Genomic DNA, 27,981 nt, shown 5'->3' with positions numbered 1-27,981 from the left:
TGAATAGCTTACCACCAATTATAACTGCTCACTGAAGTGTTTGTAATCGCATATATAGCGATTGGGTATTACTGTCTGGGGCTGAAGAAAAATGAGATATATTCTCTGCATATACATGTGTGTATACTTCATCATGACTGGGAATAGCGCTTAGCATTATATTAAAGAAGAGAAGCGAGGTGACTGCTCCCAGAAGAACTCCCCTTAACCTGCATTGTAGATTTTAAGAATGACACAGAAGTTAACAATAAAACTCCCTCCTCAGTTAAAAACTCCCTGAACTGCGTTACCATATATTTAGACGTTTCGCAAAACTTTAAATAATTCAATTATATTTTATGATCTACTCTGTTATAAGCTTTTCACTGAGAAGATAATTGTTGCGTTTTCTCTCTCTCTCTGTTTTTTTTTTTTTGCTCGCGCAGGTAGGGATTACAGTGTGCGTAGAACGTGGAACTGACACGGGCGTGCTTGATCGCTAGTTTGATCACGACACAGTCTGAGCTGGTGTTGCATGGCTACTTTCAATCGCTGAGTGGGTAATCTCTCTACTTAGCTCGATACGTACCGGCCTTGATCGCGAGCGAAAATGTCCGTGCGATACTGACATTATGGCGCGGTGTGAAAGCAAGCCTGACTGCGTGCGTAAGTTTGGGTCATGGCCGCTTCGAGGGCACCAAGCTAGAGGTGGCAGCGTCGTTTTGACAAGAAATAAATTAAAACAAAAAGGACACACCATACACTTTGTTTTCATACTCTCATTTTTAGCGCTCCCAAAGTTATCTAGTTTTACTTCAGCAAGCGAGCACAACTTAAGTAGCACACACACACACACACAAAAGGTAACCGCTATGTCCTGGTCGTACCAAAGCATGCTTGACGCTCAGTGACCCCGAAATCCTGAAAGCAGCGTACTTCTCTAATATCCCCACTAATACGGCACACTGAAAGTAAAAACGAACAAGCAAAAAAAAATAAGAATTTTTGATTCACCAAGGTGCGTCTATGACGGCCGGTCACTTCGTGCGGAATGCTGCCAGCTGTCTGGCACAGTATGTTTAGGAAAACTGTCAATTCATTGGCAGTCGTCAACGTCAAAATAACGCCAACGCACCACACTCTTTTGTTTGTGCACTGAGGTAAAGCGACATTCACAGGATGTGCGCACAGTTTTTAAGTCGATAGTCTTTCTTGTGGACCATCCACAGAAAAAATTTGGTCTGTCTGTTTGTGCGTACATTTGTCTGTTCGACCAATCTTATAGCTATTGGGTATGTGAAACAACCGACTCTATCTAACGCCCACCTTTTTACTCAAGGTTGAGCGTTCATACTTGTGCAATTGTCAAGTAAAAAACAATATTTGCGCATGTCTGGGGCACCATAACAACACGCATATATTCTGAATGGACATCTCTTACAAGAAAAGGCATACATAAGTAATTTTAAGAACCGTGGCGCTTATCACGCTGCGCTGACCATGAAACGCTTGCACGGGAAGGCGAGTGTTTCCAACGCTTTGCTAAAACGAAAAGGTGGTGGCACCTAGCCGTCGCCTTGCGTTCCACACTTTATCACCTCTGAGATAGGTGCGCACAACCATTTCAGAGCCACGCACTTTGCATTGTAAGACAACTGCCAGATTATGTCTCACGTGTAACGTGACTTGATGCGCTTGTTCAGTGGTTTTGCATGTTTGTGGTTTTGCATGTTTTGAGCTTGCATATATATTTATTATGGCCAAAGTGAAAATCTTTGTAGCACCTAATACACTGTACGGCTTTTCTGCGGGTCAGTCACCAGGTATTTACTAGTTTGTGCGTGTGTGTGTGTGTGTTTGTCTTTTTCCGTTTTTTCTTCTTCTTGCCACCCCATGAGGGAGGTGCACGTCCATTGAACACGCAAACTTTTGTAGTAGAGCTTAGACTTTCTCTTTTTCGTAAGACAGGGATTGTGTTTTGTAATTATTGAGCGTTACAAGTCATTAGGGCAATTGGTGTCATAAAAACATGGTTAGAAAGGCTGTAAAGTGTGCAGAATGCGAGGTCAGTTTGAAAATGAATCCAAGTGCAAAAGCAAGTGAATAGGAGGCTGACGCGAAGTGTAGGCAATGTGAGGTAAAGGAAAAAAATGAAGAAAACGATGGTCACCTAGAGGGAACTGCTGTTGAGAATCACCAAGCTGGAGACTGCGTTGGCGGCAGAGCAAAAAAAAAAAAAACGAGGGCAATGGGAGGAAGGCTGAAGTCCGCCGAGGAAGCACTAGCCAAGGTGAACAAAGGAGCGGCCAACGGAGAGAACAGTTGGGCACCGGCAACCAGAACGGCGGAGAAGAAAGAGCAAGCAAGTTTGAAGAAAAAACAGGTTCAGCTGGTTCAATTGACGCAAGGCCCAGCCTCAGCGAAGTAGTGGTGGGGCTGGCAGGGGACAAAGCAGCCGGCGTCACAGGTGAAAGTAATCACAAGGTGCAGGATGCTCTCGCTGAAAAGTCACAGCATGTGATAATCGCTGGGGACTCGAATTTAAATCGATGCACAGAAGCCATCAAAGAAAGGGTAGGAGGTGACAAGAGGGTTGCTGTAGGGGCGTTCCCAGGATGCAAGCTGCCCCGCCGCGGTGGTCTAGTGGCTAAGGCACTCGGCTGCTGACCCGAAGGGCGCGGGTTCGAATCCCGGCTGCGGCGGCTGCATTTCCGATGGAGGCGGAAATGTTGTAGGCCCGTGTGCTCAGATTTGGGTGCACGTTAAAGAACCCCAGGTGGTCTAAATTTCCGGAGCCCTCCACTACGGCGTCTCTCATAATCATATAGTGGTTTTGGGACGTTAAACCCCACATATCAATCAATCAATCAATCAACCCAGGATGCAAGCTGGAAGCAGTCATGAGGTAAGTGAGCGCAAAACTCAAAACTACTGCTGATAGACGAAACGTCGTGATAATTACAGGTGGTTTTAACGATGTCCTAAATGAAGACACGGCAGGACTAGCGACCACACTGGCGAAAGGGGTCGATGACATGTGTGCCACTTCTCCTCAGGTGCAGGTAGTGTCATGCACGATACCGAAGGTACCGGTGCGTGACGAAAACCAGCAAAGAGTGGTTGTCAACGCAAACCAAGAGAAATGGCGGATAAGTCGAGAGAAAGGCTTTGAGGTGGTGAAAATAAACAGAGAGGTTCATAGGTGGGGTTGTTTTCAACGAGACAGAGTTCACACTAATGAGCGGCTAGGTCATGAGGTAGGTTGGCAACTTGCAGGACGCGCAGTAGCTTTTTCGGGTAGCACGCGGGCCCTTCGGGGTACAGGATAGCTAGTAACAAGGAAAACAACCAGGAAGACTATTTGACAGGTAGTATGGACAGATACGTTTCTAAAGTGGCACCAGTATTTAAGGTATGTAGAGTCCTCGGCAGAAATAGACGTAGCCACGAGGGCCGAGCCAATTCAGATATAGAGTATAATAACATGCAGGTTGGCAGGAACAGGCTGAAGTAAAAAGAGGTAGAAGAACAGCTAAGGGAGGTGAGACAGATGGTATACGGTTTCGTAGAAACACATCTTAGGGACATGGAACAACCTCCTAACAATCCGTAATATGCGCGGGAATGTTGTAGTAGAACAGAAGGCAACAGAAAGGGGGGCGGTATTGGGGCATTCATTCATAAAAGCAGACATTGGGAAGGGTCAAGGAGGAGTGCAAGCGACATTTATGGCTAAAAGGGAAAGTTGCAGCGCAAATGACACTCTTTGGTTCGGTGTACTTGTGGACGGCAAAAAAGGCCAGAGACGAAAACCAGGCTATGGTGGATTGTATATCAAAGGACATTAAAAAATTGGGAGGGGTGTGCGGGATAATTATACCAGGAGATATAAATGCGCACATAAAAGATATAGACGGGTATACCGACCCAACAGGCAAAATGGTCTTGAATATGCGTGAAAGGTATGATTTGATCATTCGCAACGGTACCGAGAAGTGTGAAGGGCAAATAACATGGGAGTAAGGAAGGCTGCAGTCGACGACATATTACGCACTTATGTCACATAGGATGTATGATAAGCTCAGGAGAATGCACATATATGAAGGTGGCTCCAGAAGTACTTGGTAGTGATCAAAAACGTATCAAGCTAAGTTTCGGAAGAGCAAAGAAAGTGGGAAGGAGACAAGATGAGGAACTACAGAAAATTTTTCTTCAGAAGGCAAATCGAAAAGCTACTAAACAAATTTAGAAAGTAATCACTGAGGACAACAAAACAGTGCGGACTTACACGAATGTATTTAGAGCGTTTGAGCTAGAGCTTGACAAGGCGAGTGACAAGTCACACCGAAAAAGAAGACACAAACCCAAGAGTTGTTGGGATGAGGAAGTTAAGAGAGCAATAGCAAAACGTCAGAAAGCCTCTAGGGAACACAGACACGCTAAGCAGCGGGGTGAACCGACAATGATGTTGAAAGAAAATGAAAAAGCCTTCTAGCATCTCTTCTGATCAATGAAAAGATTACAAGAAAGGGAGCTCAGTGGCTGGCAGAAGTACATAAAAAGATAAAAAGGCAGCTGCAAAGATTTGGAACCATCTGAACTCCCTAAAAATTGAGACGAGCCTAGAGCAGATAATCATAACTACCGCTCAAGGTGCTAGGCTAGAAGGGGATGAAGCTATTGAATATATAAGAACAAGGATGACAGAAAAATTTCAACAAAGAAGTGTTTTATGCAGCACGCTAGACAAGGAATAATCAAGTGGTGCAATGGCTCCATTTTCACAACGAGATTGGGAAAGGGCTGAGAAGAGGGTTCCTAGCAGTACATCAACAGGCCAATATGAACTTCCAATTATGCTGAAAAAGACATTAGATCAGAAGTCTAAGCAGGCTTTGAGAGAGACAGTGAGCAAAATAATAATCGATGGTGAAGTCCTTGACGGATGGAAACTTAGCAGCATGTGCATGATCTCTAAAGGAAAAGGGGACAATGCTGACATAAGCAAGAACCGTGCTATAACAGTGACATCAGTGGTGTACAGGCTGGCAATGCAGATTATAAAGGAAAGACTGTAGCCATGGATAGAGAATGAGTTGTTGCTGGGGATACTGCAGAATGGGTTCCGGAAACACAGGAGGTCAGAAGACAATCTGTTCTTAATTAGTGTCGCTGTGCATCGAAATTGCAGAAAAGGAACACAAGCCTCTGTGGCTAGCATTTTCGGATATCAAGGGAGCGCACGAAAGCATGGTTCAAGACGACTTGTGGGGAATACTGGACACTTTAGGTATGGAAGATGCAGTCGCTAATCTTTTAAAGGATATTTATACAGGTAACAAGACAGTTATAAAGTGGATAAAACAGGTATCCAAGCCTGCAGAGGTAAAACGGAGGCTTAGGCAGGGGTGTCCTCTGTCACCCTTATTATTCATGATGTACTATCGGTATCAAATTAAACACGAACAGCGGAGCGCGTGGCACAAGCCTTATCGATGGTATAGTGCGTGCCGTCGACCAGTCATTGGCACAGATAGGTCCACACATCCGGTGTGGCAGCATTGTGCGATCCCCCTATAGTGCAATATTTCTGCTTCTGTTCCAGGTATGGCATTTGACAGGAACAAAATAAAAAAAGATAGGTCAAACAACGGCAGCCGAAGGCGAGTATTGTTGCACGGTTTGTCATCATGGAGTCCGTCATAAAATTTCTGGCTGATTCTATTTATAGTAGACAAAAATCAGTTCATAATGCTGGCAATTTCACGCTGTTTCATTTCGTGCCAGTAAAACGAAACAATCTGCGCTTTCTCTTAGACCGCATCTATCTATCTATCTATCTATCTATCTATCTATCTATCTATCTATCTATCTATCTATCTATCTATCTATCTATCTATCTATCTATCTATCTATCTATCTATCTATCTATCTATCTATCTATCTATCTATCTATGTATCTATCTATCTATCTATCTATCCATCTATCTATCTATCTATCTATCTATCTTTCTATCTATCTATCTATCTATCTATCTATCTATCTATCTATCCATCTATGTAGGCGCTTACGATTTTCAGCTCTCCTGCTCGTTCCAATAATGGTATAGATAAAAAACTTGGTATGGCATAACGTGACTCTATGACGAGCATAAGTGACTAGTCTTAACATGAACAGAAGGACATGTGTCATGAATGTCATGATTTACATTTCATGGTCTTGCTGCTTTTGCGGTGTTTTCTTTCACATAACAAGTTGCAAAACTGGTATGGCATGACATGACTGCATGGCGAACACAAGCAACAGCTCTCTAACATGATAATCATGAGATGCGTGTCATGTAACAACATGACCACATGCAACGCTCATGATGCGCTTGCGGCCGTTTCGCTAACTTCACTTATACCAAATTCGTTATTACGGAACGTGAATGGAGGACGAAGGTATGATACTGGTGCAAACATGATAAACATGAGATGCGTGTCATGTAACAACATGACTACATGCTACGCTCATGATGCGCTTGCGGCCCTTTCGCTAGCTTCACTTATACCAAATTTGGTATTACGCGACGTGACTGGATGACGAACGTATGGCGCAAACATGATAAACATGAGATGCGTGTCATGTAACAACAAGACTCCATGCTACGCTCATGACGCGCTGGTGGCCGTTTCGCTAGCGTCACTTAGACCAAATTTGCTATTATGAGACGTGAATTGATGACGAAGGTATGATACTGATGCAAACATGATAAACATGAGATGCGTGTCATGTAACATGACCACATGCAACGCTCATGATGCGCTTGCGGCCGTTTCGCTAACTTCACTTATACCAAATTTGGTGTTATGGGACGTGAATGGATGACAAAGGTATGGTGCAAATATGATAAACATAAGATGCGTTTCATGTAACAACATGACTTTATGGCACGCTCATGACGCGCTCACGGCCCTTTCACTAGCGTCACATAGACCGAATTCGGTATTACGGGACGTGAATTGATGACGAAGGTATGATACTGGTGCAAACCTGATAAACATGAGATGCGTGTCATGTAACAACATGACTACATGCTACACTCATGATGCGCTCATGGCTGTTTCGCTAGCTTGACATGTCGCGCAATACCAAACTCGGTAATACGCGACTTGAACGGACGACATAGGTAAATGACACTTCCAAACGTGATGAACAAGACACTGAGGACATGTACGGCATCACTTACCTCAACCTCGTAACGTTGCGCTGATTTTAATGTGACATATCAACTTTTATCCTTCATGCTTTGCATACAATTGATTCCCACTGTACGTGAAATCTGCCAATTTTTTTCACTACAGATTTGCATGCTTTTATAAAACAACAACAAGAAAGGATGATACGCTCCTTTTTAAAATAATTTCACTCACACGTCACGATTCATTATAGATACCAGAGCACAAAAAAGTTTTGTGTTACCAAAGTGTAGAACGAACTATGGTTTTTCTATGTCGAGTTATATTGTGCCAAAATTCTTGAATACCTTGTTTTATGACCGCGTAAATACATTGTCTTATCGAGACACCTGCAAAATCATTAGTTAGCAATGTGTGTAGTATTAGTTACAATGCGTTTTCCTGTTTTATACATTGTATTACTATGTGTTATTGTTTGGTACGCCCTGTGTAGTTGTTAGTTAGGATACATATGTCTAGTACCAGTTGTAATTTGTTTTTTATTTTTTTGCAAATGCATATTGTTTTGTGTGAAACTTCCGTGCAATGATTGTTTTTCGCTTTGTGGTTACTGCTGACAGGTACGGAGGGTGAGGCTGCATTTTTCTCGCCATCCCCAGTTTGTTTGTTACAGCTGAAATCAAGACTTTATTGATTGATCTTCGGGTATGAGGCATGCCACGAAAAACCATCTAGTCCACAAGGTTTCGCTGCTCAGAAAGAAATAGCATATCGCCATATTATTATTAGATGATCGAGGCTAGCATAAAACAAAAGTGTATCTAAGATATGAAGACTGATGCAGTCTTTGACATTAAGGACAAGCCAAAAAGCAGCGTGGCAAATACAGTGAAATGCGCCTTTGCAAACAGAGTGTTCTGCATTGTCTTGCATGGTACCACTAGTCGATAGAAGGTTCCATGGTCGTACTACTTGACGAAGCAACGTCCTTGCATGGATGAAGGATGTGATTGCTGCTGTCTAATCGTGTGGCTTCATCATCGTTGGCATTATGGCTACATTTTTGTACAAGGTTAATGGCAATCTCAACACAGTTGTACGTCATTCACACGACGCCAAACGCGTTATCCCTCTCATTTTTGACCCATGCCACGTGCGGCGGATCGTTACAAACCACCTCCTCTAACGTGAACTTACAGGGCGCACAGGTAATATTATTGTATGTTCGAGAATAATTTATAAGAGCATTAAACAATACGGCTGTGAAGCTGGCCCGATATTCGACGAAGAAGCATATGTACATTTCCATTTGAAAAAAAAATAAAGTTTGTGCAATCAGTTCAAGCTTTCACCCCTCAAGCGCCGGCAGCTGTACAGCCCCTTCAGCAAGATTCCGCAGGTGATTCCAGAAATTTCAAGAAAGCAAGTTTCAATGTTTTCATCATGAAGTCCATAAAAAATGGTTTGAAATCCATGAAACCTAATTCAATCGGCGTGGCCACAATGCTCCCTTTTTTAGGAGCGATGACAATCGCCTTTTGAGGCAGAAAGATGAGTTTATCTCATATGTAAAAACATTCAAAAGAGTTCTACCGAATCAGCGAGTGCTGTCTTCACTAGCGACACGCACGAAGCCTTGCTCTTAGAGGCGTAGCTCCTTAAGCAATGGGTCGTGCGTCCCGTTGCATGTAGTAGTAGTAGCAGTCGTAGTAGCACCTCTCGTTTAGTCTTCAGAATGTTTTTGGCCGGTGGTGCTTGCACATTTCATTTCATTTCATTTTTTTACTCTCGAGGCACTGGGCATTGCAGAGAGGAGTGGGATAATGAATATCAAAAAGAAGTAAAACAAAACAGCAGGATTAGAATACATTATAATGCACTTTAGGAAATGATTGATTTGAACGCGTTCGCGTCTGTGATTGAAGCGACCGATGCGGGAAGGTGGTTCCAGTCAGTACATGTTCTAGGCATGAAAGAGTTGAAGTGCTGGTTCATATGGCAGAAGGAAACCCAAACCTGGTATTGATGGTCATTGCGTGCTGATATGTAGGCGGGTGGAAAAAAAACAGTGAATCAGATAGGGTTCTGTTAGTGTGATAGATTTTATGAAAGAGACAGAGACGTGAATTTTTGCGTCGTATTGAGAGGTTATACAAATTGAGTTGAGTCTTTATTAATGTGACACTTGCAGTTTGAGACTAATTAGACAACATGAAACGTGCTGAGCGATTCTGAATGGCTTCAATGTTGTCTGTGAGCATGTTAGTATGAGGATCCCAGATAGACGACGCATATTCAAGTTTTTACCAAACTAATAATTCATACAGGTGAAGCTTTAGGTTAATTGGAGCAAGAGAAAAATTTCGACGTAAATAGCCAAGAGTTCGATTAGCGTTGCATGTTATGTAGACAACGTGGGCCTGTCATGACAGGTTGTTAGAAATGTTAACACCGAGGTACTTGTAAGAAAAAACGTTGTTTAGGGGAGTGTTATTAAGTAGGTGCGAGGGGGACGCAACTTTTGAAGGGTTACGAGCTATCCTCATAGATTTGCATTTATTTGTGTTAAGTTTCATTACCTAATTATTACACCATAAAGAAATATTATCCAGGTCATATTGCAGGGCGTCAGTGTCGATAGAGGTCAAAATTTCACGGTAAATAACACAATAGTCAGCAAATACCCTAATAAAAGGAGAATGTTATGAGGCAAATCATTATTATGTATTAAAAAAGGTAAGGGACCCAAAACAAAGCCTTGAGGCACACCTGGGGTTACGGCAGTAGGAGGAGAGTTATAATTATTAGCAGTCACAAATTGCTCGCGGTTATATAAGAAGCACTCGACCCATATTAGGATGTGTGGGTCAAAATTTAGTTTACTTAACTTTAAAAGTAGTAATTTGTGACAAACTGTGTCAAATGTTTTAGAAAAGTCGATAAATACACAATCAATAAAAGTACCGCGATATATAGCAGAGAATAAATCATTAGTAAAACATAAGAGCTGAGTTTGACACGAGTAACTTTTTCTAAAACCATGTTGAAAGTTAGTAAAAAAAGAATTATTATCAAGAAACTTGACTAAGTTGAAGCAAAGGGACATGTTCAAATAGCTTACATTGCACATTAGTTAGTGAGATGGGTCTAGAATTGTGGGGATCGTTGCTGTTACCTGACTTGTGTAGAGGAACCACCTTCCCACTTTCCAGTCGTTTGGCAGGCTACTAGATTCCAAAGACTGTGAAAAAATTCTGGACAGTCTTAAGGACGAAAACAATGCGGCGTTTTTAAGAAACTCGGCGTTAATTCCGTCATCTCCTGGAGAAGAAGAAGGCTTGAGATTTTTAATTAAATTCCTTACGCCCTCCCAATCAAGGTGTACTGTTGATAAGGGCTGCAGCGCGAGTACGAAGGGGCTAGAAGAAACGTGAGACGAAAGGCGAAGCAAAGAAGGCGAAGACGACAACACGAGTGCCGACTACCAACAATTTTATTTTTTGCAGCACACATGATAATATATACAACTGTCAACCTTTTAACAGCAAACGTGAGGAACGTGACATATTCTGAGGAAGTGTCTGATAAAAAGAAGGTACAATGACAAAATGGCTGACCCTTATCTAAAAGCACGAACTTTTTGTCAAGCAAGGCCACCAAGGCTGGCCCACGCATCCGTCACCATGTTTTCTAATAAAATACGCCTCAGCTATTTCAGGGTTAATTTGTCCATATGGCGTAACCGCACACTCACGCCCGGAAATCGAGGCTGGCACCCGCAGCTTTTACAGTTCAAAACGAGGCTCATATGCTCTCATAACCTTTTATTATTGCACCGCCCAGTTTGGCCTACATAACAATGACCACAAGTTAAAGGAAGCATGTAGACAACACCAACTGCGCAATCTATAAATTTATTGATGTGTTTTACGGCGCATGTCCAACTTTTTGTGGTGATTCCACTGAGCCGCTCATCCGTCATTCTGCAAATCTGGACTACATTGCATGGGGCTGATAAAACTACATCCACACCATATCTCGAGCCTACCTTTTTCAAACCATGAGATATATTGTGGAAGTATGGAATAACTGCAACTCTTTTTCGCTCTTTATTTTCTCCTGCCTTTCCTTGTTTTTGTTTGAATTTCTGCAACAAAGTTTTGCACACTTAGGAAATTACCGATTTTGTAAATCCCGCTGACAGAAGTCTCTTAATCTGCATTGTTACACTATCAGTCATCTTGTGTAGGCATGACTTAGATAAGCCAGCACTTTCAACCGATGAAGAAATAGCTCTCTTGACCAGTTTTCTGTGGCAGGAAGCATAGTTTAACAAGGTTTTAACACTTCGCGTTAGGTGTTCCAAGCATACATGATTTGGAAACCATGTAATCATAATATCTAAGAACCTCAATGATCTCTGTTGAGGAACTTCGCAAGTGAGGTGTAGCCCACCACCATGTGTTTTAAAAGCACTCAGTACAAGTTCAGCCAGGTTTATCTTATTCGTTAGTGAAGGCAGCAGAAAAATTATATAGTCGTCCACATATCTGAAGGTGGTTTGTACCAAATCTACGAGTTTTTCATTGAGGATGGTGTCAATCTTGGCAAAAAAAATGTCACTCAGAACCGGGGTGACCTTTGACCAAATGCAGACTCCCTCACGTTGTCTATAAAGAGACCCTCCTAACGAAACAAAAGTGGAATTCAAGTAGAAAAGCAAAAGTTCCATGAAAGAAATAACACTGATGCCACTATCAATATTGAACAAATCTTCTTTATTATCCTTGGTTATACAATCTCTAACATAATTTAACGATGTGCTCTGCGGAATGGAGTAATACAAATCTACAACATTGATACTTTAAACAGATCACCCAATTGGATTATGATCTTCGAGGTATCTGACAACTCTTGCGAATTACGGACGTGGTAGGGGTCATCCAAGAACAAACTAGAAAGATGTTTCTGCAAATAACCTCCCAAAAGCTTCTGCCATGTTCCTCTTTTGCGTGTAAATTGTTCATGAAAGAGGAACCAGGCAGAAGCTTTTGGGAGGTTATTTGCAGAAACATCTGTCTAGTTTGGTCTTGGATGACCCCTACTGCGTGCGTAATTCGCAAGAAGTTGTCAGATACCTCGAGGATCATAATCCAATTGTGTGCCCTGTTTTAGGTATCGATGTTGTAGATTTGTATTACTCAAATCCTCAGAGCACATTGTTAAATTATGTTAGAGATTGTATAAATAAGAGTAGTCAAGAAGATTTGTTCATTATTAATAGTAGCATCAGTGTTATTTTTTCATGGAACTTTTGCTTTTCTATTTGAATTTCACTTTTGTTTCGTGGGGAGGGTCTCTTTATAGACAACGTAAGGGAGTCTGAATGGGGTCAAGGGTGGCCCGGTTCTGAGTGACATTTTTCTTGCCCAGATTGACACCATCCTCAATGAAAAACTTGTAGATTTGGTACAAACCGCCTTCAGATATGTGGATGACTATTTAATTTTTCTGCTGCCTTCCATAACGAATAACAAAAACCAGGCTGAACTTGTATTGAGTGCTTTTAAAACACATTAAGGTGGGCTACACTTCACTTGCGAAGTTTCCCAACAGGGATCCTTGAGGTTCTTAGATATTATTATTACATGATTTCCAAATCACGTATGCTGGGAATACCAACCGCGAAGTGTTAAACCCTTGCTAAACTACGCTTCCTGCCACACAAAACTGTTCGAGAGAGCTATTACTTCGTCGGCTGAAAGTGCTGGCTTATCTAAGTCATGCCTACACAAGATGACTGATAGTGTAACAATGCAGACTAACAGACTTCTGTCAGTGGGATTTGCAAAATCTGTAATTTCTTCAGTGTGCGAAGTTTTGTTGTAGAAAATCAAACAAAAACAAGAAAAGGCAGGAAGAAATAAAGCGCAAAAAAGAGTTGCTGTCATTTCATACTTCCACAATACATCTCATGGTTTGAAAAAGGTAGGCTCGAGATATGGTGTGGATGTAGTTTTATCAGCCCCGTGAAAGTAGGCCAGATTTGCAGAATGACGGATGAGCGCCTCAGTGGAATAATCACAAAAATTTGGACATGCGCCGTAAAACACATAAATAAATTTATAGATTGCGCAGTTGTTGTTGTCTACATGCTTCCTTAAACGTGCGGTCGTTGTTATGTAGGTGAAACTGGGCGGTGCAATAATAAAAGGTTATGAGAGCATATGAGCCTCGTTTTGAACTGTAAAAGCTGTGGGTGCCAGCCTCAATTTGCGGGCGTGAGTGTGCTGTTACGCCGCATGGACAAATTAATCCTTGAAATAGCTGAGGTGTAATATATTAGAAAACATGGTGACGGATGCGTAAGCCAGCCTTTGGTGGCTTTGCATGACAAAGAGTTCGCGCTTTTAGATAAGGGTTAGCCATTTTACCATTGTACCTTCTTTTTATCAGACACTGCCCTAGAATATGTCACGTTGCTCACGTTTGCTGTTAAAAGGTTGCCTGTTGCATATATTATCATGTGTGCAGCGAAAAATAAAATTCAGTTGGTAGTCAGTGCTCGTGTTGTCGTCTTTGCCTTCTTTGCTTCGCCTTTCGTCTCCCGTTTCTTCTAGCACCTTCGTGCTCGCGCTGCAGCCCCTATCACCACGGTTTCTAACCAACTAGCCGAAATAGCTGTTCTTCTTTAAGGTGTACTGGTTCCATTAGATTGTGGTTGTGAGTAGACAAGTTAGGAACAGTGGTAGGCGCCACGTTTACAAATGATGATGCGAATACACTGTTAAGAGCTAGGCAACGATTTCCTTTTAAAATAAATGATTTACTGATTGATACTAGGTCAATTTGTTTTTTGTTATTTCCCTCGATTACCTGCCAAAATCTTCGAGGATTAGTTACTAACAAAGAAGGTAACGTTTTTTCAAAATATGAGTGCTTGTCAAGTGAGAGTGCGCGTGCGTACTCGTCGGCTACACTACGATAATCATCCCCTCTTTTGATGTTGCCCGCGAGCTTCGTATTTCGAAAGATGCGCTTCTTTTTGTAAAGTAGCCACCTTAAAGTTGTCGCGAACCAGGTAGACCGATTGTTATAGGTTATTTTACGGCGCGGTATGAAGTGGTCGGTAAGCTCTTCGATTTTAGCTCTAAAACGTAGCCAGTTTTTGTCTACCGAGTGTTCACAAAAGTTAAAAAAAAATTCGTGTGAAGATGTCTCCAGTTCAGAATTATTTAACGTGTAGTCAGCTCTCCCGTAACCTCTGATTATTTTTGTAGTTTTACTAAACTTTGACGGCGTGTTCGGTACAAAAAAGGGAATGTCAGAGTGATCGCTGAGACTTAGCACGACTGACAGAAACTGGTTGAGATCAGGGTTATTTGTGAACACCAAGTTTAATATGGCAGAACTAGTAGACGTGATAAGGGTAGGGGAGTTAACCAACTGGCTAAGGTTAAACTCTAAGCATGTATTATTAAAAGAGGTGGTTTCGGAATTACTGGAGCCAGGTAAGGTACAAGGCAAGTTCCAACGAATGTCGGGGAAATTAAAATCGCCTAAAAGAATAATATGCGAGGCGGGACACCGAACATGAAGCTTCTTAAGGGCATTGTACAAATCTGAAGAAAACCCAGCAGGTACATTAGGAGGCCGATAGCACGCAAAAACGAGGGCGTCTTTATTGTGTAAGCGAACTGGCAGCAGCGGCATCGCATGAGCGTCATCTAAACCTGAATCCTCTGTTTTACGCAGCCGTCCTTGTCTGTGGCTGTTTCTTCGGTGATCATCTTCGTGGTGCTGTGCGGCCGATTAGCTCTTTTGGACAGCGCTGAGTCGCCCACGTGGGTGAATCTGCGACTGCGCAGCCTCTTAGTGCTGCGTCGCTGATATCGGCAAGTCCACCGCTGGAGATCGCTGCTATCGCGGCGACACCCTATAAACAAGCCGGCATTGACGCCCACTCTTCACTGGCAGCAGCGGCATCGCATGAGCGTCATCTAAACCTGAATCCTCTGTTTTACGCAGCCGTCCTTGTCTGTGGCTGTTTCTTCGGTGATCATCTTCGTGGTGCTGTGCGGCCGATTAGCTCTTTTGGACAGCGCTGAGTCGCCCACGTGGGTGAATCTGCGACTGCGCAGCCTCTTAGTGCTGCGTCGCTGATATCGGCAAGTCCACCGCTGGAGATCGCTGCTATCGCGGCGACACCCTATAAACAAGCCGGCATTGACGCCCACTCTTCACTGGCAGCAGCGGCATCGCATGAGCGTCATCTAAACCTGAATCCTCTGTTTTACGCAGGTATTCCGACGTCAATTTTTTTCTCTTGTTAATTTTTCACTGCTGCTGCTGCTGCTGCCATCAAGTGTATCTTTTCTTCTCGCTTTTTTTTTTTTTTTTTTTCCTGAGTGTGTTTCTTACTTGTACCATGCCGACGAATGCAGAACTGTCAAAACAAGTTGAGGCGTTGGAAGACAAGCTTAACAATATAGCTAAAGGTACAAGTGAGCTCATCTTTGGTAAGATCCTGCTGAGAATGAAGGAATCTGGGATCGACGTTGTTGAACTTAAGAGAGAAGTTGACTCGCTGAGTTCCAGTGTTGAGCATTTGAATGGACTTCTTGAGGATATGCGGTGCAAAAATTCTGCGTTGTCCGATGAAAATACGCAACTCCGATCCCAGAACCAATCATTGACCCGCAGGGTCGAGGAGCTTGAGCAGTACTCTCGTCTCAGCAATGTCGAGATCAAGGGCATTCCATGTACCCAAGGAGAAGACTGTGTTGAAATCCTGAAAACAGTGGGGGACAAAATTGGTTGTCCCATTTTGCCCTATGATCTCGATATTGTTCATCGCGTGCCTACCCGATCTATTGACAAGAAAAACATCATTGCTCGATTTTGTTCTAGAACCAAGAAGGCCGATTTTGTTAGCAAAGCGCGTAAAGCCAGGCTCTGTCTTAGTGATATAGGGTTGTCTAGTCAGTCCAAATTTCCCGTATTTGTAAATGAGCATCTCACTGCCTGTAACAAGACTCTCTTCTCCAAAGCTCTTTCATTGAAAAAAGAAAAAAAATGGTTGTTCCTGTGGACTGACAACTGCCAAATTAAGGCCAGGAAAACAACTACTAGTAAAGTTCTACGCATTCGGGACGAATCTGACCTAAACAAAATAGTATAAAGCTGTTTGTTCATACTTTGGATAGTACAATCATGGCTTCCGTACTAAAACCAGATCAATTGCACTCTTTTCTGAATGGATTTCATTCCATTATTCACTTTAATGCAAGAAGTCTTCATAAACGGTTTGACATCATTGACGGTTTCCTCACTTCACTTTCTTGTTCATTTTCAATGATTGCCATCACTGAAACTTGGTTGTCTGACGATGACAAAAATCTATATTGCTTTCATAACTTTAATTCTGAATACTGCAACAGAATAACCAGTAATTACGGTGGTGCTGCCATATTTGTTTCTTCTGGAATAGCTTATCGAAGAAGACATGACCTATTCTTAACCGTTGTTAACTGTGAGTCTGTTTGGGTTGAAATAGATAACTGCTTTTTGACTGGTGACAATAAGAACCTCATATTTGGTTGTGTTTACCGTTCTCCTTCATCACCAATTAGTGATTTCTGTACTAATCTCGACCATATTTTGCATAAAATTTCAATAGAAAATAAAAATGTTGTCATAATGGGTGATTTCAACATTAACTTACTAGATGAAGGATCACCCATCTGTATCAACTATACTAGTCTGCTTCATGGTTACGGATATGATTGCCTGATTGACGCTCCCACGCGTGAAGATTTTTCAGGCTCATGTACACTCATCGATCATGCTCTCTCTAATTTACTAGACCCACCAGAGGCAAAAGTTTTACACATTGACATCAGTGATCATTACCCCATCATCCTACGCTTCAATACTAATGCTCGACCGCATTCCTTTTCTCACACAAGATATGTGCTGGACAAAGAAAGTTTTAAAACGGCTGTTGCTAACACTAACTGGACTGAAATTAAGTCAATAATCAACCCACAGAAAGCTTTTTCTAAATTTCTTTCACTGATTTCAACGCATTTAATGAAATTCACTTTCAAAACAAAATGTAAAAAAATCATCGCTTTCTCTCATAATCCATGGCTTTCGCAACAGCTATTAACAGAAATGCGCAAACGAGATAACTTGTATAGAAAAACTAAAAAACAACCTTTTAATAAGAACTTAAGTGCCCGATATAAAATCTTCTGCAATGCTCTTAACTACAAACTTAAAACTGCCAAAAGACTTTATTTTGAAGAAAGAATCCAACATGCTTCTAGCACTAAAAAGAAATGGGAGATTGTGAACTCTTTTTTAAACAGGAACTCGAGACAAGACGAGGTACGTCGAATTATAATTGATGGAGTAGAATATGATTCCCCTTCAGAAGTAGCTGAGGCTTTTAGCAACTTCTTCTTCCCTGATAATACCAATTCTTCTACAGAAAGCATTAATACTTCTCGCTTACCCCACTCATTCTTTTTATTTCCTACAATACCGGATGAAATAACTGATGTTATTCGTAATTTAAAAATGACTAGTGCTGGCATAGATGAGATCCATCCTGCTAACATAAAATCTATTGTGCATATAATATCAGACATTCTTTCATTTATTGTTAATTTGATGTTCAAGAATGGTGTATTCCCTTATGAATTGAAGCGTGGCAAAGTTATCCCTGTTTTTAAAAAGGGGGATAAATCATTACTAAACAACTACCGTCCTATTTGTATTTTACCATTCCTTGGAAAAGTGGTTGAGAAACTCATTGAGACACGACTAACTAAATATCTTTCCAAGTTTAACATTATCTCTTCCTCTCAGTTTGGTTTTCGCCATGGCTACTCAACAGAGATGGCGCTTATCCATCTTACTGATCAGATAAAAAAATTAATAGACGAAGGATGCCTAGTTGCCTCAATATTCATCGATCTAACAAAAGCATTTGACAGCATAAATCATAATATTCTGTTCACTAAACTGGAGTCCATTGGCATTTGCGGCCCTGCTCTTTCATTACTAAAAAGCTACTTACACAACAGAGTTCAAGTTGTTTCTATTTCCAACGTCTATTCCCGACAGCGAACCACTAACATTGGTGTGCCCCAAGGCTCCATTTTGGGGCCACTTCTGTTTTTGATTTATATTAATGATTTGCCCAAGTGTCTGTCTTCATCACAATGCATTTTGTACGCCGACGATACCACCATATTCACCTCTCATAAAGACATCTCATCTCTTGTAACCATTTTGAATGCTGACTTAGAAAGTATTTTCAAATGGTGTTATACTAATATGTTGTCTATTAATGCTTCTAAAACCAAGTTTGTTGTTTTCACCTCACACCAGCGGAATGTAACATCAGCACCTAATATTACTTTTGGCCCCCACTCTATCTCTCCTTGCTCATTTTCTTCCTTCCTTGGCATCCTTCTAGATTGCAATTTAAAATATCAGAGACATATTGCTCACATAAAAAAAAAATTAGCATATGGTATAAGAGTCTTGGTCAAAACGCGCCCGTACTTCTCACGCAGCACATTACTATCCCTCTATCACTCTTTCGTACATTCTCATTTTACCTACGGTATAACATGTTGGGGCAATACTTACAATACTCACATTTCGTCTCTTCAAATCGTCCAAAATCATGCTATTCGACTAATTACATCCAGCCCACGTTTTTCTAATGCTAAATCTTTACTACATGAAAATAACATCCTTACTCTCACTGAACTTACTAAATTCAACCTTGGCATTTTTTTCTACAGACTTCTTAATAATCAACTTCCCCCTACCATTTTCCCGTCTTCTGATCTTGTTATTTATAGTAATACCCGATTTGCACTAAACAACAACTTCCTTCTACCCAGTATACGTACTAATTATGGCAAACAAACTGTTAAATTCACTTCTATCTCATTGTGGAATACTCTTCCACTTAACATAAAATCTATCAGTTCATTTCATCAATTTAAGAAACAGTATAAATTGTATTTGCTTCATGCGGACTAACCATAAGACTTACTGCTTGTTTTATTTGACGTATGCTTTTGTTTGGTCTGTTTTTTGTATTTCTTTTTATTTGTTTTTTTTTATTTCCTTTTATTATTTAGTTTTGTATATTGATTGTTAAACTGTTCTATTGTTAAACTGTTTTTTTTTTTTGTACTTCACACCTTTATTTTTTTTTTTTCTCTATTTTTTATGCGTTCAGTTGTACGCTTTGATTTATACTTACGCTCCTGTTGCTTAATGTGTTTAATAACTCATTGCATTTGTACAGGAGGTCCCGATACAGTCACTTGACTATGGGACCTCCTTCTGTATACTAAATTCCTGTCACTTGTACCGAATTTTATTAATAAAAAAATTTTCTGATTTCTGATTTCTGAACACTAACGCACACTAATGCTAGAGGGCAAACGAGAGCTACATGTGATGAAACCAGATCGTCTGCAACAGCTATGAGGACACCGCCTTCGGAACGTGATCCACAATCGCATCGATAATACTTGTATTTTTTTCGCAATTTAGAATTTCGGAGTTGTGTCTACTTCCGCGGAAAGCCACGTCTCTGTCTATACGACGACGTTTGTAAGACAGGTGTCAATCAGAGATGACAGGGCGTCTCGCTTGCCCGTTACACTTCTCACATTACTAAGCAGAAAGGAACAATTGTGTTTGACAGTAACACGTCGTGAATTTGTTTTTGCTACGAAGACGGTTGGACCAACGAGCTAGGAGGACATAGGTTAGTGTCGTTTTTGTTGTTATCGTTAACTGGAACAACAGACAAGAAACGATCAGTGAATGAGCATTACAAGTAACTTTTTTCTTGTTAATAACAACCTTGTTGTATTTTACTGAATACTTTTGTCTGCTGGCTTTACCGAAATCAGTTAGTTTTTTTTCCTGGCTGTCCGTGTGGCTTTACAGAAATCTTTTATGTTAATGTTTGTACCGCGCAACTTCGCTTTTTGGGAAAAGTTGTTATCTCTAACTTTGAATGACGCAAACCGTACGACAAATGGACGCAACTTGTTTGCTACGAATGCTCTCAGTCTGTGGGCTCGAGATATCAGGTCATCTGAAAGCTGCATCTGGAAAGAACTTGAAAGGATTGCCTTAACCTTTTCTTCTGTGTCCGACCATGTTTCGGCTGCAGCATCAGTAATTCATGGAAGATTAAGTTGCCTCGCCGTGATCGGTCTTTGTAGTCGTCAAGTCGTGCACGAAGAGCAGCATTCTCACTACGAACCGCTGACGCCATCCAAACTGAACAATCCAAACGCGATACCTTAGATACGTTTTCAAAAGCGTTCACTTTTTTCTTTAAGGTTTGCTAAACGTGTGGTAAGGTCGGACACTTTGTTATTGAGAAGTTTTTGGCTATTTTTGGCTTGGCTACTTCAATGGATGCTAGAAGATTGCCGTGCCACACATCGAGGTGCTCCGTTAAGCGAAATATAGCTAGTAGGACTGCATTATCCTGTGATTTTGGGTATATCTTTGGGGGACCAGGATTCAGTTCAACATCACCTCCTAACAAAAGCAATTTCACAACAAGAACAAATTCACCAGCAGTAACCATTAAAACGTCTGGGCATGGGAATAGCAGCAAACATACGTTATTACATCTTCTACAGTGAATAGAATGACAACCGACCTAGGTGAAAAGACAGCAGTGTTTTTTAGCGACCACTGTCGCTGCTGCCATCCCATGCCCACTGAACGGGTGATGCTTCGAGGACGAGCTTATGTAGTCTACCGTTATCGCTGTCGATGTCGTTGCGGCCTTCCTCAAACGCTCCGGTGTCGCATCACACAGTGGGTGAGGGGGTCCCAAGAAATCAGAGGCGATATCGCTGCAAGCCTCCGGAAGAGGGCACGTGCCAGACTTGGGTACGTGTGCGGCACAATCCACTCACATAGGGATGCATGTTTCGATGACGAGGGCCAACTGGGTTAAAAGACAGAAGTGATTTTTAGCGAACATTTTCGCTGCTGCCATCCCACGCCCACTCAAGACGAATATATAAAGAATATAGGCGGAATGGCGGTGTGGAGTGTTCACTCGATGGACGGACGGACGTACGGGCTGACAGACGCACGCACGGGTGGATGTACGAACGCATGGACGGACGGACAAACGAACGCACGGACGGACGAACGAACGGATAAACGTACGAACGCAGGCACGCACGCACGTCCGTACGAATGCACGGACAGACGCACGACGGATGCCCGCACGGAAGGTCGCACGGACGGACGCACGGATAGATGGTAGCAAGAAACAGCAGACTGATGGAAGCACGGATATACTGGCACCCGCTTCGCCACCTTCATCATCAGTCACTCCGTGAATATCCAGTAATTTTTTACAATACGAATGCCTTGAAGGCTCTGACGACAGCTACACCTAACGATCTGCTTATCTTATAGCCGAAAAACTCCTAAAAATTTTCCACGTCAGTCCCACAAACCAACTGACTGACGCGAACGAAAAGCTTTCCACCTACGCACACCAGCCGACTAGGAAGCCTTTGAGATTCAAATGAAATCCAATCAAATCAGTTTTCTTTACATCCTGAAGATGTGCGTAACCTTGGGCGAAAAGCGAAACAATTCGCTTGAGGAAAGCCCAAGCCCCCATATACAAGGCATACAATAGAGACACTCAAGGATGTGATAATGCTATCAAAAAACTAGCGCGTTATATACATGAATAAAAAATACTAACACAAATACCATCACCAAGTTATACTGGTGCTTCACAAGAGAAAAAAAAAGAGAAAGGAGTAAAAATACTTGATGTAACACTTTGAACCTTGTTTCTACAATATTCATGACTACAATGATACAGGGTACGTGTAGATTTTTGTGCCGACTTTTAATCGTACTGATAGTCGTACCGATAGTCAATTGTTAGCGATAATTTGACCATATATTTATTCCACTATTTCTTTGTGGAGCGCAGCAAAGCTTTCACTTGAAGTGTTCAAGTAATGCTAGTGCTTAAGAGCGATAAATATTAATTTCCAGAGTTTAGACTGTCTGCACGTTTGATTCCGCAGGGGCGTCTGCGTAAGCAGACGTTTGGTGCGTAGTGACACCTTGATAAAGGGGGGAGGGGGTCGACTCTCTCCTACGCCTAGCCGTGCGTGGCTTTGCCATGTCCAGGAATAACGGGATCCTGGAGGTTGAGCCAACGCCAGGTGATTGGATGTTAAGGCCCCCTGGTATAGACAACACACCTCTTTGACCCCAGCTTGACGTAGACGGCACCACTGGGCTGACCCACCCAGATAAAATTGGCAGTCACGTTTCCCTATCTGTTTCTCACCCTAGACGTTCGTCTTTATCTCCTAATTTCATGGCGGTGAGGGTTAACCTTGTGTAGTTGCTGAACCTTGGGCAATTATATTTGGTTATAGTGGCAATGTACGGCTGGCGTCTGCAGTCCTATACAAGCGCTACATCATCTTTAGTTCAGCTTCGTGGTGGGTGACCGCCAATGCTGCCAAATTAACCAAACTATTATGAAAACACCTTTATTCTCCCCAGTAGTTCATCGTCTCACTCAAGAAAGGGTGCGCACCGACGAACTAGTATGCTTCAACCGCCCCAACCTATCCTTCCCAAAATTTCGTGTATTTGACCGTGAAACTCCGAACAAACAAGCTAGATCAGTTTGTCCATTTCTTGTCTCAAAGTCACTGACCGAAGTCTTTCGACCAGGTTACAAGGTAACGAAGATGCCAAGTGGTGACCTCCTACTCGAACTAACTCAGCGAGAAAAAATTGAGAAAGTTCGCAAACTAACAGCAATCGGCAGCATACCAATATCCGCTTCGCCTCACCGCTTGTTGAATACCACTAGTGGAGTATCAGAAGCAGACCTCGTCGGGCTGTTCGAACAAGAACTTGGAAGGTTGGAAAGAGCAGAATGTTACTGAAGTTAAAGGAATCATCATCCGACGCGATGGCAACGGAGCACTTACCAAGCACCTTATTTTAACATTTCCATCTAGTGTACTACCTACAAACATTGAGACATGATACATCAAATTCTCCGTCCGCCTGTATATTATGGACTCTAGACGTTGCTACAAATGTCAGAGATTTGGCCACGGCTCGCAGAGCTGCCAAAGTCAAAACACTTGCGCAAAGTGTAGAGACCAAAGACACGCCTCTGATATTAACACACCCCAATGCGTCAACTGTGACAGTGATTATGCAGCCTACTGTTATTCCTGCCTGAGCTAGAAGAAAATGAGGTTATCGGTTATCGCACTTAAAGTAAAAGAAAACATCTCATTTAAGGAATACCGTAACAGATGTGAACCATTCTACACAACACCTTACGCTCATGCGGCGCGCCGGGGGGCAACGTCGCACCAGCCCCCGCCACTCCTTTAGCTAGCGCGAAGTGAGCTGTCGGCTGTGCCACCTGCCCCCTTGGCGATAGCAGCCTAGTCTGTTCCGCCAGCTCGCGAAGAGGTACCAGGGGCCCCAGGGTCGTCAGGTACTAAGGCCTCGTCTCGCCAGGTGAGGTCCAAAACCCGGATCATTGGCCCGCGCGTGCGGGCATCCAGTGCCTTCCAGGAGGCAAAGGACACCATGGTACCCCTGGTACCGAAAGATCGGCGTGGCTTCTTAGGCCACGCCAGGAAGACAAAAAAGCTGATAACAGGGCGCGATGACGGCTCTGTTATGTAAACTCAGATCTCCCTCTAAACAACTGAACTCCATTTCTCGTACACACAGCGCTGCTTTACTTTCAGGATTAACGCACAAAATATGCAATGGAACGTCAGGGGCCTTCTTAGGAACCTTGACGATGTCCAAGCACTCCTATACAATTATTTTCCAAAAGTGCTGTGTGTACAAGAAACACACCTAAAATCCAAACACACCAACTTTCTTCGTAGCTACATTATTTTCCGAGAGGACCGTGATGATGCAATTCATTATTTGGAGGTGTAGCCATTATTGTCATTCAAAGGATTTCATGCACGCACTTGCCGCTTTGGACGTCCCTTGAAGCAGTGGCTGTTCGAGCGGTACTCTTTAGTAAACTCGTCACCATTTGCTCTAAATACATACCTCCACATTTTCAACTGCACAAACACAAATTCCAGCTTTGATAAATGAATTTCCCGAACCCTAACTTGTCCTAGGACTTTAATGCGCATAGTAGTCTGTGGGGCGACTCTCGATGCTTTGCTGCTTAGCACGCGCCCGGAGGGCCAGCTCTGGGCTGTCCGGCTGGTCGAAGATGCCGCCAGGGTTCAAGACCTGGCCTCCGCCTGAGGAAGGGGATTACAGTGGGGCCCGTTTTCCGGCCCCCGCCATTTTTGACCCCAGCAGGAACATTTCAATAAAGTTTCTTTTCTCTCTCTCGATGAGATGTGCGAAGTCACCTAACCGAACAGTTTCTTTTCTCTTCTGGAGCTTGTCTCCTGAATCGAAAATACCCTACATACTACAGCCTCGCTAAAAATACGTACTCCTCTATAAACCTGAGCATTGCATCTCCGTCGCTTCTACCCCTACTTCAATGCAAAATCAATAATAATGCCTATGGAAGTGACCATTTCCCGGTCGCTTCCAGTACAGCAACGTCATATGAATGTCCTTCACAGGTAGCCAAATGGCTCACCAAAAATCTAATTGGGAACAGTTTCGAAAGCATACTCTCCTAACCTGGGCTGATTTGTCTGCTTTAAGCATGGAGCCTGCTGTGGACTACTTCAAGCTTTTTTAATTGACGTTGCCACCAAATGTATACCTCAATTAAGTAAAAAACTGGCAAACAACACGTTTTTTGTAAAATGACAAGAGTCGAAGAGCACGTAAAAAGGTAAATGAAGCGTGGAGATTGCTCTGAGAAGCACTGACAGCCGAAAATCTCACAAATTTCAAGAACGCAAAATCCCAGGGAAGGAGGACGCGCAGACAGGCAAGAAGGGAAAGTTGTCAAAACTTTTTATCTGACATCACTTCGTACACACATGAGGGTAAGGGCTGGAACAAGGTGAAAAGGGTGGAAGGAAAACAAGCATATGCGCTGCCTCTGGTGGACACACAAGCGAACAGCTTGGAAGACCAGGAAAACCGCCTAGGAGCACACTTCAAGTTTTCAGCTCGTCACACGACTCCCAAGAGTTCCAACGTCAAAAGACAAGGGAGGAGAAGCAGAAAGTAGATAATAAATTTGCAAAATACGAGGCGGCATACAACCAACCTTTCTGTCTAGCAGAACTACAGGCATCTCTCACGTGCTGCGGCAATTCTGCCCCAGGATCTGATCGTGTGGCTTATGAAATGCTGAAGAACTTATCCCTTGAAACGCAAAAAAACTTACTTCCCCTCTACAATGCCATCTGGTTTTTTGGTGACATTCGTTCCAGCTGGAAAGAGGCTATTGTCATTCCCATTTTGAAAGAAGGCAAAGATCTAGCATCCGTTACGAGTTATAGGCCCATTGCCCTGACAAGCTGCCTATGCAAACGTTTCGGAAAGATGATAAATCGCCGACTCGTCCACTCCCTTGAAACTAACAGCATACTTGATCCATACCAATGCTGGTTTCGAAAAGGCAGATCTACTGTTGACCACCTGGTACGTATCGAGGCACAGATCCGAGATGCTTTCCCCCATAAGCAATTTTTTCAATCGGTCTTTCTCGATGTGGACAAAGCCTGTGACACCACATGACACCTTGGCATATAGCGAGACCTCTCACAATGAGGTGTCCGAGGTAAAATGCTGAACCTAATTCAAAGTTAGGATAACTGCCAGTTGGGCGTGTTGGTTTGAATTCATGAAGAAACAAGCGCAAAAATACACACACTCAGACACAGACAAGCGCTTTGAAAATTTTATTTCAAAGTGAACACTAATAGATACATCACACGCATGTACGTCGTTCCCGACTTACCTTGTCATCATCAACAACGTGATAAAACAAAATACGCACGCTTCCAGAACTGCAAACAAACACGTGTCAAGAACTAAGAAAATAAAACGTAAAACAGAAAAAAACAAAAAAACAAAGACACAAAGAACAAAAAAACGTAACACACAGAAAAATACTGGGTTTTGTGACGTCCAAAAAAGCCAATTCTGCATCTGTTAGTTGAACTGACGCTTGACTGACGCAACTGTACCCTCTCTTCCTTATTCTATACGCTTCCATTATTTCTCTCGTCGTCCGCTTGTTGTGCCTGTCAATTTATCGTGTGTCGGAAAGTTTTGGTTTGCAGGTGCACTCCTTGCAGTGCATCGCTAAGTGTGAGTAAGGGGCCCCCTTCAGTGAATTCTTTTGTTCACTAAAGTGAACTAAGTTAACTCATGTTCACTAAGTGAATTCTCATGTTCGTGTTTTTCTCTGTGTTACATTTTTTCTTTTTGTTTTTGTTTCTTTGTTTTTGTTTTTTTCTGTTTTACGTTTTCTTTTCTTAGTTCTTGACACGTGTTTGTTTCCAGTTCTGGAAGCGTGCGTATTTTGTTATATCACGTTGTTGATGATGACAGGGGAAGTCGGGAATGACGTACATGCGTGTGATGTATTTATTAGTGTTCGCTTCGAAATAAAATTTTCAGAGCGCTTGTCTGTGTGCTCTCTGAGTATGTGTATTTTTGCGCTTGTTTCATCAAGAATTCAAAGTTATCTGTCCAACCACAACTTCCGTGTCCGAGCGGGAATTGCCTTGCCGCAAGGTGGTGTGCTGAGTTGCGCACTTTTTATTATAAAAATGTATACTTTACATAACTGTATTTCACGAAGCATGTTTTATTGAGTATACGTCGACGACGTGCAGATAGGCTACAAATTATGCAACCTCGTAATGTGCCAGCAGCAAGTTCAACTTGGTTTGAATAAGTTAACTAAGTGGGCTGACGAGAACAATTTCATCGTTAACTCACAAAAGAACACCTGCGTTTTTTTCGCAAGAAAAGGACGTCTCTTTCTACATCCGGATATTGACCTGCAAGGTGAGGGGCTACCAGTGAAATCTGAGCAAATATTTTAGGCATTAATAAAGAGAAAAAACCAACATTCATAACTCACAATATACATCTCAAAAACAAGTGCCTGAAAGCAATGAATGTCATCAAGGTTTTATCACGCACATTATGGGGCAGTGATAAAAAATTCGTAATGAATCTCCAGAGAAGCCTTATATGCACACGTCTAGGTTATGAGGCGATCCTATATCAGCATGCAGACCCAAGTGCTTTGCAAATGCTTGAGCCAGTCCACGATTTGGGCATGCGCCTTTGTACGGGTGATTCAAACACCAGCCCCGTAGAAAGCCTCTACGTCGAGTCAAATGAGTTGTCTCTTCACCTGCAGAAAACTTACATGTCCTTTGTATAATTCATCAAGGTGAACGCAGACAAAAATTAAGCCTCTTATTCCAATATTATTGAATTGTCGAGCACCGCTCTGTTTCAAAACAGAGCCCTATACAGTTCGCCTGAAGCGTCTCGCTGAAAAGACTGGTGTGTCACTTGAACACAGCCTAATGGCTCCTGCGACATACCTGCCACCGTGGCCGTGGCAGATCCTAGATTGTGATGTGCCTTTTCTAGAGGATACAAAACACTCGTCCATTGCCCACATCCGCACATACTTCCTGGAGTTTCAGTGCAAATACACGTGTCCTGAGTTTTTTTACAGATGCCTCTAACTCTAACTCTTCGGTGTACTACGCTGCAGTCGGGCAATCCTTTTCGGATGCTGGTTCTTTACATCCA

General features: G+C 42.4%; 1 protein-coding gene and 1 non-coding gene across 2 annotated transcripts in view; both read left to right on the top strand.

Moving 5' to 3' along the window:
* Positions 1 to 27,981, top strand: part of nompB (intraflagellar transport protein 88-like protein nompB) — a 1,761,410-nt gene that overhangs the window by 1,359,857 nt on the left and 373,572 nt on the right. The window lies entirely within an intron of this gene.
* Positions 2,609 to 2,681, top strand: TRNAS-GCU (transfer RNA serine (anticodon GCU)). Its single transcript has one exon. It is a non-coding gene; the product is annotated as a tRNA-Ser (tRNA).

This window comes from Rhipicephalus microplus, chromosome 5, assembly GCF_043290135.1.
Source record: "Rhipicephalus microplus isolate Deutch F79 chromosome 5, USDA_Rmic, whole genome shotgun sequence".
NCBI classification, from domain to species: domain Eukaryota; kingdom Metazoa; phylum Arthropoda; class Arachnida; order Ixodida; family Ixodidae; genus Rhipicephalus; species Rhipicephalus microplus.
The sequence above is the reverse complement of the archived record's forward strand: the minus strand, read 5'-3'. Positions and strand labels throughout refer to the sequence as shown.